Source organism: Tupaia chinensis, unplaced genomic scaffold, assembly GCF_000334495.1.
Source record: "Tupaia chinensis unplaced genomic scaffold, TupChi_1.0 Scaffold142716_1, whole genome shotgun sequence".
In the NCBI taxonomy this organism is placed as follows: domain Eukaryota; kingdom Metazoa; phylum Chordata; class Mammalia; order Scandentia; family Tupaiidae; genus Tupaia; species Tupaia belangeri.
In genome coordinates this window covers 7589578-7607743 of record NW_006202562.1, presented here as the reverse complement: position 1 = coordinate 7607743, position 18166 = coordinate 7589578, and the positions used below count along the sequence as shown (strand labels likewise).

At 42.7% G+C, this 18166-nt stretch overlaps 1 protein-coding gene and 1 pseudogene across 1 annotated transcript in view; both read left to right on the top strand.

Moving 5' to 3' along the window:
• DTD1 (D-aminoacyl-tRNA deacylase 1) overlaps positions 1-18166 on the top strand; it is a 224652-nt gene that overhangs the window by 148920 nt on the left and 57566 nt on the right. The gene's annotated exons all lie outside the window — the stretch shown is intronic.
• Positions 12129-15163, top strand: LOC102472384 (peptidyl-prolyl cis-trans isomerase G-like; annotated as a pseudogene).

The following is an 18166-nucleotide window of genomic DNA, read 5'->3' as shown; positions in this document are numbered from 1 at the left end:
GAGCTGGTTAAAAGTCATGGTGGTCACCGGCTGTATTAGAAGATCTGCTTTGTACGAGAATGACCAAATGGAAGATAAGAGGACTTGACGGTCGCTCCCTCCCTCATAGAGAGGCACATAGGTAGGTCTCCTGGGAAGGGCCGTGATGCTGTTCTCCTTGTGGACTTGGAAAGAACTTAGAGGCATAGTGTATGGAGTTGTTAGAAGCGAAATGCCAAAGGACAGGAACGGTATTGGAATCTCAGTACATATGGAAGCTTTTGCTCCTGTTGTCCAGTGTGTTCCCAGCTCCTTTGCTGGGTTTCCAGCCTGTGTCCCAGAACTCAGAGCTGTTTGAACTGTCTTGTGCAGTCTCTCTTCTCCTTGGCTGTCTGTGTTGGTGGAGCCATGACAGATCAACCCTTCAGCTAAGAACTGTACTAGAAAAGAGAATTGGCTTAGTGCATGTGTGTTTTTTTTTTTTTTTTTTTTTTTTTTTTTTTTTTTTTCAGTTCTCTTTTCTCCTAGATTTGGATGAAGAGGATCGATGATAAGAGAACTGCTACCTGCAGCTGTGGTTTGATGCGAACAGTTTAGCAGTTGTTGGCTCAGAGTAGGAAATACTGGGATCATTACCAAGTGGAGAGTTCAGAACTCTTTCTTTTTGTTAGGGACAAAGCCAAGACAGTCATGGTGGTAGAGGTAGTTACTGCTGGCCACACCACGTGTTCACGGTACCAGCTCTGCCTTCTTTCACTAAGGTTTATTGGGGTGTTGTTATTCTTTAGTATCTAGAAAGAGCTCTTTATGAAGAACATCATTACAGTTGAAAGGCAAAAAAAAAAAGGAAATAAAAAAAGAAATCTCTGCTCCTGCTTTAAATTTTCTTCTGTGGTAGTGTCTTTTGGAATAGAATCATCTTTTGATTTCCAGTCAAAGAGCTAACCCGCCAGGTGGGTGGTGCTGTATCTGCTTTTGGGCAATTCAGAGTTTTGTGGTTGACTTTGGAGAGAAGAAAGGAGTATTTGAGGAGTATTTGGCCTTCTTTATGGGTGGAAGACCCACTGTCTTAAAAAGATGAGATATGATGCTCTGACAGCTACGTGGGAAGTTGCCACCAAGGCTCTAGATTAATAGCTAATCTCTTGAAAAAATAACTCAGAAAATGACCTTTTATTTCTGTTCCATGAGGCAGATCAAGTGGAGTTTATTTCTAGGCAGAAAAACATTTTGTGTGAATTATACCCACGGAAGCAATGTAACTCGGTGCTCTGTAATTAGCCCTGTCCTGGTATTTAAGCCTCTGAAAGGAAGTGCTGCTGTTGTAATTGAGTTCTTTTTAATCCCTTTAGAGGTGCATTTACATATTTTAATTGAATGTTTCAGAATTCAGCAGGTGAAGCATTTCTGAGTGTTGGCATCATATCCATCAGGTGTGCCCTGTGGAGACCAGGGCGCTGAAGGGGCTGAGCAGTCGTGTGAGCCTAGGCCTGGAGGTGAGGAGAAAGCGGCTGCTCTTGGTGGCCTCACACTTCATGTGTGCTTTGTCGTTCCTCTGTGACTTGCCATTTTTCACCTGTATCTTCATTACCTTTAGTTAGCTGGTATCTTTAAGAGAGAGGTGCAGGATTCAGATGACTTTGACTTCTTTAGTTTCCTTGGACATCACCAAGACTTCAGATGTGTTCAGAAAGACAGTTTTGTTGACTAAAGCACATGGTATTCAATTAGGAGAAAACCAGAGACCTAGTTGGCCTCACTTCACATTTTTCCAGTTTAAAACATCTCTTTAACTGCTTAAAGCTACACACAATAATTGTCTAAATAAAATAACTCTGGAATGCGTAGAATAGATTTTTTTTTTAATGCTCTTAGACTAATCTTGCTCACTGTCATACATGCATCTGGTCTTAACCAGTATACCAGCTATGCTGGTAGAAGCCCTATGACTCCTTTGGCCATAGGGCACTGTGCAGTACAGTCCAGGGCTCAAAGGGGAATGAGGCCTGATTGCCTGAAAGGGTTCGTGGCTCTCTCCAAGGGGAACCAGTGGCTCTCTGCTCGCAAGAAGGGCTCCTCAGGCATCATGCCCTAGTGACTCATTGTCCACTATTGAGGGTGGGTCTTAGAGCTGGTTCTTTTTGTTCTGGACAGGTGGACTTTTCCACAGAAAATCTTAGTACAGCCATGTGTTGCTTAATGACGGGGATACATTCTAAGAAACGTACCATTAGCGATTTTGTTTTTGTGCAAACGTCAGAGTCCACTTACAATACAACTAGCCATACAGTACGTCCTATTGCTCTGCCGTCGTTTATGTGGTCCGCTGTTGGCCAAAGCATCGGTATGTCGTGCGTAACTATGTATGATGATGCATATGTGCATGTCTCTCTCTCTTTCTTGGCCAGAGGGTACATGCACATGCATGGGAGAGAAAGAGAAAGAGAGATTCCCCATCAGAGCCTCGTCATGCTGCAGTAGTTTTTTCCTTCTATTTGTCCAGCTCCTGGGCACATGTGCAAATGTCCAACATGATTTTCAAGCTACAGGGGCTGGGATTCTAACGTGACCATGTGGGTTCTGGCTCCCTTTGTGCAGCCCTTAACTGCTGTGAAATGGAGGCTGTCCCAGCACCCCTCCACCTCCCCTTCTTAATGTTTCCTCCTTTCCTTTTCAATTCACTCGAGGAGAAGACTAGTGGAGACCTGGCCAAAGAGGGACTGAAGGGTTACAGCTTCTCAGAGTCCAGGCTGTGTCCCTTCCTGCTGGTCCCTAGGAGGCAGCTGTCCAGCCAGAGGCAGGCTGTGGGCCCTTGTGGACTACAGCCCTGACATTTTGCACTGTCCGCGTGCCCCTGTGGACAGAGACCTCCCTTGAGAATGTGTCAGGATGAGCATGGGGTGTGAAGGGCCCCTCTCCGGTCAGTGGTACAGCTGATTTTTGCCCAGTTGGGCAGGACCTGGAGCTTGTGGCCCACACACATGAGGGTGTTCAGGAGCTTGGGTGTTCAACCTTTTGAAATGTTTCTGGTCCTGTTTGAGATGCCCTGTGGGTGTAAAGTACACACTAGATTTCAAAGGCATATAAAAAGTAAGTAAAATAGCTCATTACTAATTTTTATATATAGTATAAACATTATTAAAGTTAATTCCAGCTTTTCTTCTTAATTTTTCTTTTTAAGTTCATTTCTTCCATAAGAGAATGAAAGACGTAGAAACAGGCACCACAACAGGGTCTCTACACTGCAGTCACACTGGCTGATCCGCCTCAGCCAGCCTGGACCATGTATTAGCATGTGCTCACTTAGCGTGTACAGAGGGGCTGGGGATGTGATCTGGACTCTCCTATGAGGCTCGCATGTCTCAGAATGTCGCACTCTTGCCATATCACTGTCTGGCCCTTTTAAATTTTTGTAATGTGTCTGTTAGAAAATCCAAAATTCTATATGGCCCTTATTTGTATTTGTGTTATATTTCTGTGGGGTAGTGTCAGTCTAAGGCTCGTGGTCTTGAACTGTTACCAGAGATGGTCTAACGAACAAAGAAAGTATTTCTCGACCCAAAGCTGTGTTTGTTGGCCTCTAGGCCTCAGAAAAAGGGGCTTTTTCTTGTTAAGATGACTCCTAACAAGAGAATTACAGTAAAAGCAAGGAAGTAGTGAGTGTGTGTGTGAGTGTGTGTGTGTGTGTGTGTGTGTTTATAGGTATTTACTATATAGGTACATGTAAGTTGCCAGATCTTTCAGACTAAAATCGCTCAAATCTTAATTATGAACTGCGAACTTGCTTTCTTTCCCTTCACATCTCCTTAGAGTGTATTATGGGTAAACCAAATAAGAATTAATCAATGCAGAAATGTGTTTTGATCTCAAGAGAGCAAGAAAGTGCATTTACTATTTCAACAAAAATCCTGTTTAACTAAAAATGTTTTTATATACAGGGAAGTGATTTTACTGATGACTGACTTCCTGGTTGCTCATATCTTTTTTCTTTTTTCTTTTTTTTAGAGAGAGATTTTTGCTATAGAGCATTTGTGCTTTCCAGAAAGACAGAGAGATAAAGAGACAGAAAATGAGAAATCCGCCCCCACCCCCCACGGTGGGGAGGAGGGATGACCATGCTGCAATCCCTTCTCCTCTGTTCTCCTCTTGGGATTTTGGGTATGCACTTACACTTGGCCAACATGAGTCCGAAGTCGCCAGGTCCAGGATTTGAACAGTGGTCGGTCATGTGGGAGTCTAGTGATATAACCATTATGCCATCTGCTGATCCCTTGGTTATTCATTTTAAAGAGAGAAATGTGGTGGGTCCAGCAGATGTTGTAATGGTTAATATGGTGGACTCCCACAGGGCTGACTGTGGTTCAAGTCCCAGACCTGGTATCTTGAACATTTGGCATGGTGTATGTGTGCGTGCATGCCCAAAATCCCAGAAGGAGAATGGAGGAGGAGAAGAGATTGCAGTGTGGCCATACCCCTGGGGGAGTGATTTCTCACTTTACCTCCCCCGTCTCTGGCGAGCACATGTATCCTATGGCAAAGACTTCAACAAAATTTAAAAAAAAAAAAAGAGAGAGAGAGAGGTAGTTCAGGAGTTTTTCTCAGATGATATTATTAGTCTGTTTAAAAAGTGAGCTCATGTATTCTCTGTTCTAATTGATGATTTTATGCTATTGTTAGGGTAAATGGAAGGCGTTTTTTTCCTACCTAGAGGGAGCGAGATCAGCAAAGAAAAAAACAATTTTCATATTTATGGTCAAATGATCATTTTTACCACATTAAAACCTCATGGGGCTGGCAGGTGGTGTGGTGGTTAAGGCACTGGACTTTCACATGACCAACCATGGTTCGAGTCCTGAACCTGGCAGCTTGCTCTCTTACTTTCCCTCTTCTCCCTCTCTGGCCAAACTGAAGAAGAAGAAGCATAAATAAAATTAAATAAATAATTCTTAAAAAAAACAAAAACAAAAAAACCTCATACAGGTAATCATAGGTCCCAGATATTTATTTAACTCACTAGTAAGGGAACTGGCCAGATCCAGTGGGCTCAGAGGAGACTGGGAGACACTGGGAATGTATAGTCAGTGACAGAAATGTTAGTGTGGGTTGCTGTGGTCAGCGAGAGTTGGTTAATGACAAACCAAAATCGCTGGGATCTCACACTGTTTCCACAGAAGCCATCACATTGTCTGATATCTTTAGGTTGTTGGAAAAGTCATGACACATTTTTGCACAGAAAAACATACAGGGGCCAGCAGGTGGCATAGTGGTTAAGAAACTGGACTCCCACGTGGCCAGCCATAGTTCAGGTCCTGGACCTGGCAGCTTGGAAACTCATCCTGGGTGCTTGTGTGCATGTGCCCAAAATCCCTAGAGGAGAATGGAGAAGGGATTACAGTGTGGCTATCTGTCCTGGGTGGGGATTTCTTGCTTCCTGTCTCTCCATCTCTGTTTTTCTGGGAAGCGCATGTCACCTATAACAAAAATCTCTCTTTTTTTAAAAAAAGAAAGAAAGAAAGAATGAAAGAAAGACCTAGAAAAATATGTCATGACTTTTAAGGACTCAGTAGTTGGACAGGGTCTGAGCCCTCCTCTGTAGTCAACTGTAAGTCACAGGAGTTGCATCCCCCAAGGGCAAGGTGGGGCTTGTTGGACCACACTCCTATAGGACACCCAGTGTGCTCAGCCATGTTTTGGCCTTATTTCCAAATTCTGGCTAACTTCCTCAAGTAGAACAGGTCCAGGCCTTCCCAGTGTTGTGCTTCCTCGGGGCCTTTCTTCTTCCTATAAACTCTAAGGGGATTTCCGGGTGCTCTGCGATTCCATAAAGCCACAGTTCTTTTTTCTCATCCTCTCTGCCCTGTCCCCTGCCCTGGTTCCCCCACTCCTTCCACACCTGTTCACAGCCTTCATCTCACTGGCTGGGCCCGAGCACCTGGGGGGCTTTCAGTGCAGAGGTGGGGTGCTTAGTTACAGCCAGAGTTCTCTAACTGTGGGGAAGGTCCCAGTTGTTCCTAGTTGTTTTTGTTAGGTTTTGTTTTTAATGCTCAGTCTGCTGGGGACCAATGCAGTAAAAATGCACAGCAGTGTCAAGCTGGTGTAGACTTGTCTAAACACTCTTTATTCTTACCTCCTCATGGCCCTCCACAGGCAGTTTGAGGGCAGGCAGGGGTCTGTCACCCTTACCTGAATAGCACCGGGCTTACAGGACAGGCCTTCCTAGCACTATCATCAGGAGGAGGGTGTCGTGCTCTCCTACCTGCCCCCTCAGTGGCACCAAGAGTGGTTGTGGATCTTTACTTTTTCACCTCCTGTAGCCGCCAGTAGTCCTAGAAGCTCTTCAAACTAACAGACATGTATAAGGGGTTGTCAAAAAGTTCATGGAGGTTCAAGCAGTGGCACACCAGTAATGCAACTGGGCTCACTTGGGAAAGGTCCTGGGTTCGTGTCCTGGGACTGCCCTGAGCATGTAGGGTCTACATGTGCTTGTCCATGATTGGGGCAGCTGAGGCTGGGAGTCAATCACAGCATGAGGAAATGTGTTGGGATCTCTTACTCTCTTTTCCTCTCTCCCTTTTTCTTTTGGAAGAAAAAGAAACTTAAAAAAATTTTTTTTTTTAAAGTTCATGAAGGGGGACCAGCAAGTGGCATGGTGGTTAAGGCACTGGACTCCCACATGGCCAACCAGGTTCAAGTTCTGGACCGGAGATTTGCTTTCTCTCTCTCTTTCTCTCTGGTGAATTAATAATAATAATAATAATAATAAAAGTTCATGAAGTGGGGAGCTGGTAGGTGGTGTGGAGGTTAAAAGTGCTGGACTCCCACATGGCTGACCACGGTTCGAGTCCCAGACTTGGTGGCTTGCTTTCTCACTTTCCTTCTCTTTCTCTCTCTCTCACTCTGTCCCTCTCTGGTCAAATTAAAATAAACAAATAAACAAAGTTAGATAAAATAATGCTTTTTAAAAAGTTCATGAAGGGACCAGCAGATGGCGTCATAGTTACGTCACTGGACTCACATGTATTTGACTGAGGTTTAGTCCTTGGACTCAGCAGCTTAAAGCTCATGCTGGGTGCCCATGTGCGTGCCCAAGATCCTGAATCCTGAAAGGAGAATGGAGGAAAAGGAATTGCTGCGTGGCCAAACCCACCTTGGGGGTGATTTCTCACTTCCTGTCTCTCTCTGGCGAGCGCACGTGCCCTGTAGCAAAAATCTCTCCAAAAAAAAAAAAAGTTCATGAAAATTCGTATGAAAAAACTGTGCAGGGATTTCATATTTTTTGCACCAAAATAAACTCATAACTTTAATTCAACTTTTTTTCATGAACTTTTTGAAGTCCCCTCATATTGTGAAGTAAAAGTGATGGATTTGCAAAGCAAATAGAGCTGGAAGACGGGATCCCCTGGCGCCTGCCCTAACTGAATTGTCACTGCCAAGCCCTTTCTCTCTAAAACTGCCGGAGCTACCCCTGCTGGCCTCCAGAAGAGCGCTTGCTGTCAGACCACTCTGCAGGGTCTCAGTCTTCACTGCGCCGCAGGAAGGCTAGTGCATGACAGGAGATTTCCTAGCCTCTGCTACAGAGTAAGGCCCTTTGAAGAGAACTGGACACAATAAATACTGTCCCTGTTTGCCCCAAGGGCATTTTTAGTCTTTCAGAAGAGGCTGGCTTCCCTTTCAAACCTTTCTCAATCATGACATAAAAATGGATTCATATTTCAAAATCACTGTTAGGAAAAAAGCAATGAAATGCCCAGCTAGCCTCTAAGTTTTAAAAACTATTTTCTTCCTAGCCAGTTTTCAATTCCATTAGACTCATGTCCCTTTAGACTGATGTTCTAGGAGCATCTGTAACTAACATGGCTTGCCTCCACTCTTGGCTTTTGATCCCTCCCCAGGTCTGCGGGTAGACTTGTTATTCTGGAGCCAGAAGGTATCCTTCAGGTATCCGTTCTTGTCCAGACTTGGATCTGGCTTCTCATTCTCATCACTTTATGAGTGGCTGTGCTGCCCTGTTCTCCATGCAGGTGTTGGTTTGGGTCTTCTGACTTGATGTTCTTGGTAGGAAGTGTGGGAGCGCCAACTGTAGTGGGCTCTCATCTGGAGCAGGAGTCATTTCTAAAGTCACCATGTACAGTGGGAATTGGATGTGGTTCACATGATCCTTGCCCATCTCTTTTTTTAAAAAAAGAATTATTTATTTTATTTTATTGATTCATTCTTTTTATTTTAATTTGACTAGAGAGAGTCAGAGAGAGAGAGAGAGAGAGAGTGAGAGAAAGAGGGAAAGTGAGAAAGCAAGTCACCAGGTCCAGGACTTGAACCGTGGTTGGCCATGTGGGAGTGTCCAGCGCTTTAACCACTGTGCCACCTGCTGGTCCTGATCCTTGCCCATCTCTTGCAGAGCCTATGGTTTTGTATGGAGGGCCCTCCAGGTAAGGAGCATCCTTATATAAATCGATGTGGCGTCTGCCAGCATAAGTGAATGTACTCCTGTGAAGCATTACTGTTCCTCTTCCTCCTCTTCATCATCATCATGTTTGGATAAACACGGTTGTCCTCTTTCTCTGTGTGGTCATCGTTTCTCTGGGACACTCCATCCCTTTACCCAGGTAGATGAGTACCCTAGAGATGCAGGTCATGTGTGTGCCTGAGACTGGTGAGCTCTGCCTGTAGGTTTCACTAGATGGCCAGCAGTCCCCACCACTGTCACCTGTGGAAAGATGCTCACTGAGGGCTCCGGAGGGCAGAATATTCCGGCCTGTTGGTGCCGTCCTTTCTTTCTGAGTACCGTGTAGTTGAAGTAGTGTAAATTAAACGTTCACATGATGCAGTCTGTAATACTGGCATACATTTGTTGTAAGTCTTTAAAGTTTCCCTGGGGTCCCTGACAGCTGATAAAAAGAAGTGGAAACCCCCAATAAGGACATAACAGTCCACCTCCCACCCATGTTTGAGAGGATAAGGGTTCTCTTTCAAAAGGATAGCCCTATAGAATGCTGTCCAGAATTGGGGCACTTTGGAGAGTGAGGGGGCCAGTAAGTGTAAACTCAGATTGTCCTGGGGAGGCCAGAGCATATTTCAGAGATCGGTTTGGGTCAATCATCCTAAATTTAGCCATCTTGATAGAACTGGGAGATAAGGTCCCTTCTTATGTTGAGAAAATTTCCTATTAAAACTGAATAACTTCAGTTTTATGAAATAAATCTATATAAAGATTATTTCATAAACGCTTTTGACAAAATAAAAAATGACATTATATTTAAGAATCTTTTAAACATTTTTGGTAACTTACATTTCATGGACAGAATTTGAAGGTAAATAATGATGGTGGAAAATTGGTTAAAAATTCACATATAAAATAAGCTACTTGCTTAAATATCTCAAAGATTAGTAAATATCACTCAAATCTTTAATAGTAAGTTAGTTTATTATCACAAGACTGGCATTTCTAATAAAATCATATCACATGAAAAAAAAGTTTACCCAATCAGATAATAAGCTTTATAAAATGTGAAAGGAAAAGTCAACACCTCAATTATTTTAAGTCCTATCAGCCTTTGAAATAACTGTATAATTAAGACTCTCCTGAAACTTAGAATACTATATGAAAAGACTCTTTATCTTACCTCTCGAATTATATCCCTGTGTTTTATTTTATTTTATTTTATTTCTTTTTTGCTGGAGGGCACATGCACCCACCACAGAGAGAGAGATACAGACACACAGACCAAGAGAGAGAGGGAGCAAGCACCTCCATGTGGAATGGTCATGCTACAACCTCTTCTCCATCTTTCCTTTCTTTTGCAATTTCGGGCATGCATGCACATGTGCAAAGCTGGGGACTTGACACATGCAGTGGTCTATGTGGAATCCCGCTGCCATAACCACCAGGTCACAGAGTGGGCTGAAGCAGCAATCCTTAAATGAAGGTCACTGACCGCGACAGATGTTACTGACGCGAGTGGACCATGACGTGGCTTCTAGCCCCGGATGGTGCTATCGAAACCATGCACCTTTCTGGGTAGAGTCAGGAAGGGGTTCCATGACCTGAGAGTCATGGGCCTGTTTCCTCTGTATTGTCCCCTTCAGCCATTCGACAGCGAAGAAATTTGGACAGACAGTTGCTACCTTGCTGGGTACTGTATTTAATTTTCTTGTTATTATTCCTGTAAATATTCTTGAGCTCTTAGTTAAGTTACTTGGCATCAGTTTGCTTCTTCTGGGCCTGATTACTGTGATTTCTTAGGTGAGTCTGGAGCAGTGCTTGGTAGGACTAGTATTCCCTATTATTGAACACCTATAAAAAGAGCTAGTCAGGACCAGCAGGTGGCATAATGGTTATGCTGCTGTACTCCCATGTAGGGGAGCATGGTTCAAGTCCTGCATGAAGTGGCTTAAAATTCATGCTGGGTGCATGTGCATGCATGTCCAAGATCCCAAGAGGAGAATGGAGGAGAAGGGATTATGGCGTGACCATCCCCCCGGGGGGTGATTTCTCACTTTCTGTCTCTCTGGAAAGTGCACACACTAGCAAAAATCTCTCTCTCTCTCTCTTTCTCACTCTCAAAAAAAAAGTTAAGCAAAATTAACTTATTTGTCACCTCACTAATTTATCTTTGTGTATGTGTGTGTGTGTGGGGGGGTGAGGCTTTTAAAAATCTATTTTAGTGATTTTGAAATAGATATAATGCATTATAATTAACTGTGGTTAACATGTGGTACACTGTGCATCATTATTGACCGTGAATCACCAAAATTTATTTGTACCCTTTGATCAACATCTTCTCTTCTCACATCTCTCTCTCCCTACCTCCCCAGCCTATGGTAATCACCTTTCTACTTCATTTTATGAGATTGACTTCTTCAGATTCCATGTGTAAGTGAGATCATTTAGAGTTTGTGTTTTCTGTGCCTGGCTTATTTCACTTAGCATAATGTCCTCTGGTTCTATCCATGTTGTCACAAATGACAGACTTTTCTTCTTTTTTAATAAATAGTATTCCATTGTGTATATATACTGTGCTTTCTTTATCCATTCATCTATTGATGGATTCTTGGGTTGCTCCTATTTTCTGGCTGTTGTGAGTAATGCTGTGGTGAAGATGGAAATGCAGATCATTTGACATCCCAATTTCAGTTCCTTTGGATGTATACCTGGTAGTGAGATTGCTGGATTATATGGTAATTCTCTTTTTAGTTTTTGAGGAATAGCCATACTATTTTCCAGAATGGTTGTACTAATTTACACTACTACCTACAACTAATTTACATTCTTCACATACTCACTAACACATATCATTTATCTTTTTGATAATACCCCTTCTAACAGGCCTGAGGTGATATCTCATTGTGGTTTTAATGTGCATTTCTCTGCTTATTAGTGATGATAAATATTTTTTCATATACCTATTGGCCATTCATGTACCATCTTTTGAGAAATATCTCTTCAGATCATTTGCCCATGTTTTAACCTGATTTCTTGCTATTGAGCTGTTGGAACTACTTACATTTTCTGTATTATCAGATGTGTAGTTTGCAGATATTTTTTTTCCTATCTTTCTCTTCACTCTGTTATTTGTTTCCTTTCTGTTTGATGCAATCCCATTTATCTGTTTTTGTTTCTGTTCCCTGTGCTTTTGGGGTCTATGTAATAAATTATTTCACAAACCAGGATTGTGGAGCTTTCCCCCAGGTTTTCTTTTAGTAACTTTCAGTCTCATTTATCATAGGATCATTGGCTCACAAGTCAGCATGGATACTATATGAAAGTAAAACCTTGAACAACCCATTTCCTGGGACCCACTCCCTTCTTGGGAACTCTCTTCTTCCTTTCCTCTCTTAATGAACTCTACTTGCTGTCCCCTCACTGTGTTCACATCTCTAATTCTTCATAAGCCTCAGACAGATATCTGTGTCCTGCTATGGGTGTTCTGCCAAATCACCCTTGCACTCCCATACCTCTGCGTCAGCTGAATGGTTAATGCAGCTGGATCCTACATGGCTGACTGCATAGCTTGAGTATTGGACCCAGTGGGTTGAGAAACATGCGGAAGCAAAAAGATTGGATCAATTGTCTTTTTCTTCCCTCCTCCAACTAAAGATTGAAGTATTTGAGCCATGGGAGTAAAGGCTCAAAATACCTTTGATGTTCTTATGACATCCCCACTAACAGTTAACCTACTGGAAGAGTTGTCTTTGAATTATTTTCTGATGTGTACCCCAAAACATGCGAAAACTTGTTGTCTTTGTACAGGTGAAAATGAAACAGGAAAGTCAACTCAAAAGCCATTACATTATAAGGGTTGTCTTTTTTACAGAGTTCGCAAGGATTTTTTGTTTCAAGGTGGTGGCTTCAGTGAAGGTGATGATTGAGGAGGAGGATCTCTTTAGAGAGGATTTTTTAAAGACGAGAGTTTCACAGTTAAACACAACAAAGAATTTCTTTTGTCAGTTTCTCTGGCCAACAGAGGAAGGGATAAATGGTTCACAGTTCTACATAGCAATGAAACCAACTCCACATTTGGATGGGCATCATATTGTTTTTAGGCAAGTGATCTTTGGTCAAGAAGTTGTGAGAGAGAAAACCAGAAAACAGATGCAGCTAGCAAACCATTCACTGAGGTATGAATAGTCACTTGTGGAGAACTAATCCCCAAGTCTAAACTTAAGAAAGAAGAAAAGACATAAATCATCATCAGGTTCCTTGTCATCACCAAGTGGCTCAGATAGTTCAAGTGATTCTTAGTCATCTTTTATTTCTTCTGATTCAGAAAGTTCTTCTGAAGAGAAATAAAAAGAAAATGAAAAAAGAAATCTAGGAAAAATTCCTGAAAACACAACAAAGAAAAGAAGAAGTAAAAGAAAAATGCATCTATCAATAGTGAAAGTGAGGTTGAAAATCTTGAAGTACAAACCCAGTCTACTCTTGGTCCAGAAGAATCCCTCCTATACCTGAAAATATATTCCTAATGAGAAAAAGTTCTCCTAAACCTGATGAAAAGGAAAGAAAAAACAGAGAGAGAAACTCCCAGCCTGCTTCATACCATAACTTTTGGTTATGAGGTATGGCAGGAAAATTAAAGGAAGAAGATCAAGGCATTATAAAACTCCTTCTAGATCCAGGTCAAGGGATCATGTCAGCTTAATGAGACTCCTCTACATTGGAGGCAAAAGATGCAGAGAGCTCAAAGAACCAGAGTTATCAAGTGGTAAAAGATGGATCAAAGGGGAGAAGAGAAAATGGAATGAAATAAAATAAAAGAAGCCCAAGAAGAGTAAAGAGAGAAAAATAACTGATCACAGATATATATCTGAAAGTCCAAACAGAAAAAGTGAAAAGGAATAGAAAGCTAAAGATAATAAATCGAACAGCGAAGAGACAGATGTCAATAGAAAGTCAGAAAAAGGTAATAAATGTCATAAAAACAAAGTGAAGAAAAGGGCCAAATTGAAAGGTAGGAAGGAGTAAGAGCAAAGAGAAATCAAGATAAGGAAAGAGATTCAAAATTTAATTTATAAAACTCCTTCTAGATCCAGGTCAAGGGATCATGTCAGCTTAATGAGACTCCTCTACATTGGAGGCAAAAGATGCAGAGAGCTCAAAGAACCAGAGTTATCAAGTGGTAAAAGATGGATCAAAGGGGAGAAGAGAAAATGGAATGAAATAAAATAAAAGAAGCCCAAGAAGAGTAAAGAGAGAAAAATAACTGATCACAGATATATATCTGAAAGTCCAAACAGAAAAAGTGAAAAGGAATAGAAAGCTAAAGACCATAAATCGAACAGCAAAGAGACAGATGTCAATAGAAAGTCAGAAAAAGGTAATAAATGTCATAAAAACAAAGTGAAGAAAAGGGCCAAATTGAAAGGTAGGAAGGAGTAAGAGCAAAGAGAAATCAAGATAAGGAAAGAGATTCAAAATTTAATAGACTGAGGGCCAGCAGATGGCATAGTGGTTAAGGTGCTGGAATCCCACATGGCCGATGGTGGTTTGAGTCTCAGACCCAGTGGCTTGAAACTCACACTGGGATTGTGTGTATGCATGCCCAAAATCCCCAGAGGAGAATGGAGGAGAAGAGATTGCAGCATGGCCATCCCCCCCGGGGAGCAATTACTCACTTTCTCTCTCTCTGCCTCTCTCTCTATCTCTGATGAGTACACATGCTTTATAGCAAAAATCACTCTTAAGAAAAGAAAAACAAAAATATAATAGACATGAAGGAAAGAGGGCAAGGTCAAGAATTAAAGAAAGGGATCATGAAAATGTGAAAGAAAAAGAAAAGCAGTCTGATTCTAAAGGAAAAGATCAGGAGGGAGTAGAAGTAAAGAGAAGTTCAAACAGAATAAAAAAGTAATGAACTGGGAGGCCAGCAGGTGGTAGGTGCTGGACTCCCACCTCGCTGACCACTATTTGAGTCCCAGACCTAGTGGTTTACTTTCTCTCTCTCATGTGTGCCCTATAGTAAATTAAAATAACAATAAGTAAAATAAAATAATTAATTAAACAGTTCTTTAAAAAAATAGTAATAAGCATATTCATAATAAAAGAAAGGAAAAGGATAGATGCGCACAGTGTAGGAGAAGTAACTAGAAGCCAGCACAGTTAAACAGTAGAACAAGGGAATGGAGAAGTAGGGACAGCAGCAGAGAACTGTGATCTAGAAGCCATGACAGATTGTAGCAGAAGCAAGGAATACCATAGAGACAGAGAACAGGGGTATAGGAGAAGAGGAAGGTCACGAAGCCAAGAAAGAAGAGAAACACTTGGAAGATAGAGAAGTAAAGATAGGAGGAGAAGGAAGAGAGATTCGCAGAGCTCAGAGAGAGAAGAAAGTCAAAGCAGAACAAAGAAAAATACAGAAACCAAGAAAATAAAAGTTCACACAGAAAAGAAAATTCTGAAGGTGAGAAAAGAATGTACTCTAAAAGTCATGATCATAATGGCTCAAGTAACAGTGAAAGAAAAGGCTGATAGAGATCAAAGTCCATCCTCAAAAATCAAAGCAGTCAGTACAATGGGTTAAAGACTTCCACATTGAAAACTAAAGAGGAAGAAAAGACTAGATTCTCAGTGGAAACAGAAAACTCAAAATCAAAGGGTCAGAAAATGACCATGTACCTGAAAAAAAAAAAATACTTTGATTACAAATCAAACCCTGGAACAGATGAAGACAAATTGGATGAGTGATTTGTGTGAACTCTGTATTTCCACCTATCTCAAATTTTAAGTTTTAGAGATTTGCCAGTGAATCTCCTTACATTGTTTTCACTGTGGTTTTTTTGGGTTGTTTTCTTTCTTTCTTTCTTTCTTTCTTTCTTTCTTTCTTTCTTTCTTTCTTTCTTTCTTTCTTATTTTCAATCTTTTTGGAGAGGTTTTTGCTATAGGGCGCGTACGCTTGCCAGACAGAGAGAGAGAGACAGAGAGACAGAAAGCGAGAAATCACCCCCCAGGGGGGATGGCCACACTGCACTCCTCTCGGGATCTTGGGCATGTACTCACACCTGCCTGGCGTGAGTTTTAAGCCACCTGGTCTGGGACTCGAACCACGGCTGACTACATGGGAGTCCAGCGACATAGCCATTACGCTAACTGCTGGTCCCTATTTATTTTTTAAATTTGGACTTCATTGAGTTGGTCTTTTGATAATATGCAACCTGGATAACTTGTACTGCTAAAGTTTTCTTTTTATTTTTTCTTTTTATTTTTTAGTGAGATTTTCTGTTTTAGGGCATGTGCACTCACCAGAAAGACAGAAAGCAAGAAATCACCCACCCAGGGAGGATGGCCATGCTGCAATCCCTTCTCCTCCATTCTCCTCTCGGAATCTTGGGCACGCACACACACATGACTGGAGGGAGATTTAAGCCACCAGGTCTGGGACTCGAATCGTGGTCGACTATGTGGGTCCAGCCATGTAACCTTTATAGCACCTGCTGGGCCTGTCCTGATGAAGTTTTAATAAACTTGAAAAATAAATAAATAAATAAATAATAAAAGTGAAACCTTAACAATAGAAGCAGATGGGACCAGCAGTTGGTGTAATGACTATGTCTCTGGACTCCCATGTAGCTGACCGCAGTTCGAGTCCCAGATCTGGTGGCTTAAACTCACGCCAGGCACATGTGCGTGGGTGCCCAAGATCCTGAGAGGAGAATGGAGGAGGAGAAGGGATTGCAGTGTGGCCATCGCCCTCTACTCCCACGGGGTGATTTCTCACTTTCTGTCTCTCTTTCTGGCGAGTGCACACGCCCTATGGCAAAAACCTCTCCCCCCAAAAAACAAACAAACAAACAATACAGGCAGATGCCATAAAACTAGGTCATCCCTCTCTCACAGCCTGCTTACTAAAACGGCAGTGGGTTCACTGTGTCTGCATAGCTCTCAATGGGAATGAAACCCCTAAATGCACACGTCCGTGATCCACGGGCTTACTGGACACTTGTCTACTGTGGCTTGCTTTCCGTCTCAGCATGAATGGTCATGACCTTGCACTGACTCATGTGGAAGCTCTTTTGCCTGTAGCTGTGCCGATACTGGGGTGCTTCCTTTCTTCAGCCCATTCTTCAGACCTCCCTCCCAGCCATACCACATTCAGTACCATGTTCAGCTGAAGGGTCTGGAAAGACTCTGTGGCTGGACTGTCAGTAGATCTCCTTGTAGGGGATTACCAATTTAACCTGTTTGTTTTTCCTCCCCTCTCCCTGGGTTACCATTTCTCCAACATTCTCTCTGTTCCTTTGGTCTTGGCTGGAAGGGGCTGCCGGAGATCTGCTCTGGGACTTGCTGTAGTCTTGCTGCCCCTCTGTGGCCTCCTGCCGAGGCTGCCCACAGGGCATTCTTTGCAGAGGTCACTCTTTGAAAGATGCTTTTTTGTGCTCCTCTGCCAACTGCTCTTTCTCCCTAGTGAGTGTCCTCTTGGCATTTCAGGCGCTGTTTTATGTAGTGTCTGACTTTATAGGTGGGTGCCTAATGACAATAAAAAGGCTTTATTTTTAGACAGCCATTTTCTTCCCTAAACCTTTTCGCTCCCTCAGAAATGCCCTCTTGCTAAAATCTTCACAGGGTTTCTGGTGCATGAGGACTTGACTCTCCAGCCAGAGCTAGCCTAGCAGCACGTCACATGTCTTGCTTCCTTTAGGAACATTTCCTTCTGGAATGAACCGAGCAGATCACAGTGGCTGTAGGTGTATGTGTTGATCAAGCCGCCTTGTCTTTCTGGTCCAGAGAGACTAGAGCAGGTCTGGCGCAGGGCAGAGGACCTGGAGGCCCTTGGCCTGGTTCACCTCCCCACCCTCATCATCTGACCACATCTCCTGTTAGTTACTCCTTCATCCAAGTCTTAGGTTGGTACTTCTGCATTGGTGTTCCCTGGACATTGTTTACTTATCTCTGATCCTGCCTTCATTCATCCCTTGGCTGAGGTTTCTCCCTGCTAATACAGGTTACACACATTCTTTAAAAAAATTTTTTTTGATTATCTTATTTCTCTGAAGTTTGGAGTTGTGGCTGGGGCCAGTGTCCATGGTGTTTCCCCTAACATAGTACTTCCCATAACCAGGGTAGAGGCCACCTGGTCAACAGTCAGGTGGGGTGCAGGGAAGTTTCCTTTAGGAGGACTCTGACTCCTTTTCTTGGTGTCCTCAGCTGGGGCCTACTGGAACTCTACATCGTCTACTTCTGTTGTGGGTCCAGCTCTGATAGTGGGTACAGCCCTGAGTCTTTACCGAGACCCTGTAGCAGACACTCTGTTCCCTATGCTATCCCTCCTTGGGGTCACAACTCAGGAAGCTCTGAGCCTGAACTTTTACCCCAGGGGGCCTCATTATGGAATAGTACCTGCCCCCAGATTGCCCCTTTATTTGAGCCTTCTTGCTTGTGCTGTGCCGTGGGCTGAGCTAGTCTTCCTACCCTAGAACTTTTTTAGGGAACTTTTGCATGTAGGCTTCATCTCAGGATGTGACTCCCCTAGGATTCTCTGTCCTGCAGTGGTTGCCGCAGCTGCGCCTGGCCATGTGCTGGGCTTCAGCATTGATGGCTGGAGAAACATCAAAAGAGAAGTCTAAGTTAAATCAAATCATAAGGTAGAACAGATAGTTTGGTATTTCTGTTATTATTATTTTTATTTATTAGTTTTTCAGTGTGCTATCGGGTCTGTGCACTTGCCAGAGAAAGAGACAGAAACAGAGAGAG